This window comes from Coenobita brevimanus, unplaced genomic scaffold, assembly GCF_032717465.1.
Source record: "Coenobita brevimanus isolate Jiangsu-jjx unplaced genomic scaffold, ASM3271746v2 jjx.HiC_scaffold_2851, whole genome shotgun sequence".
In the NCBI taxonomy this organism is placed as follows: Eukaryota; Metazoa; Arthropoda; class Malacostraca; order Decapoda; family Coenobitidae; genus Coenobita; species Coenobita brevimanus.
Genome location: NW_027643820.1, coordinates 67,501 through 68,182, shown reverse-complemented (window position 1 = coordinate 68,182; position 682 = coordinate 67,501).

Sequence of the window (682 nt, the reverse complement as noted above, 5' to 3'; positions counted from 1 at the left end):
AGTATGTCTACACGCCAGACGCCTTTATAATGTGTCCTTCATGCTCAGCTTATACAGAAGACTGAGATGTGGCTGGATGTCAGACTAGAGCAGGGTGACACAGACTCCTTCTTAGTGAGGCCCTTGGTCAACGTGTACGAGGGACTGAGATATGGGTGTGTGTCAGGCAAGAGCAGGGCGACACAGACTCCTACATAATGAGGTGCGACCGCTAGTGTTGTGCTGGGAAGACTAGGTTGTAAAATTATCGGCCACCTTCAGGTCTTCTCGCTCCCTTTAATGTTGGTGGGGACTTTTTTTTTACATACTGTGTGTGTGTGTGTGTGTGTGTGTGTGTGTGTGTGTGTGTGTGTGTGTGTGTTAACCTTGCCGTCATTAGTGAAGATTTAAAGAACATTATATAATCCCTCCAGCTAGAAGAACAGGGAGTGAAACAGAAACAACAGGAAGATTTTTAGCTCAAAAACAGAGGCAGTTGGGGAAGGTGAGCCGAAGAGTGCACAAAAGGGCAGCTGAGTATGTATGGTGGGGCTTGGTGTGATAGAATGTATGTAGGGAGACAGGAGTACAGGATAAGGTAGTGCAGCAGCATACGAATTATGAGAGTACGTGAGGCTAGCAGTGTGGTGGTAGACAGAAGGGTACTGCAGGGGCCAGGTAAAGGGACTACTGTTTGTCAAAG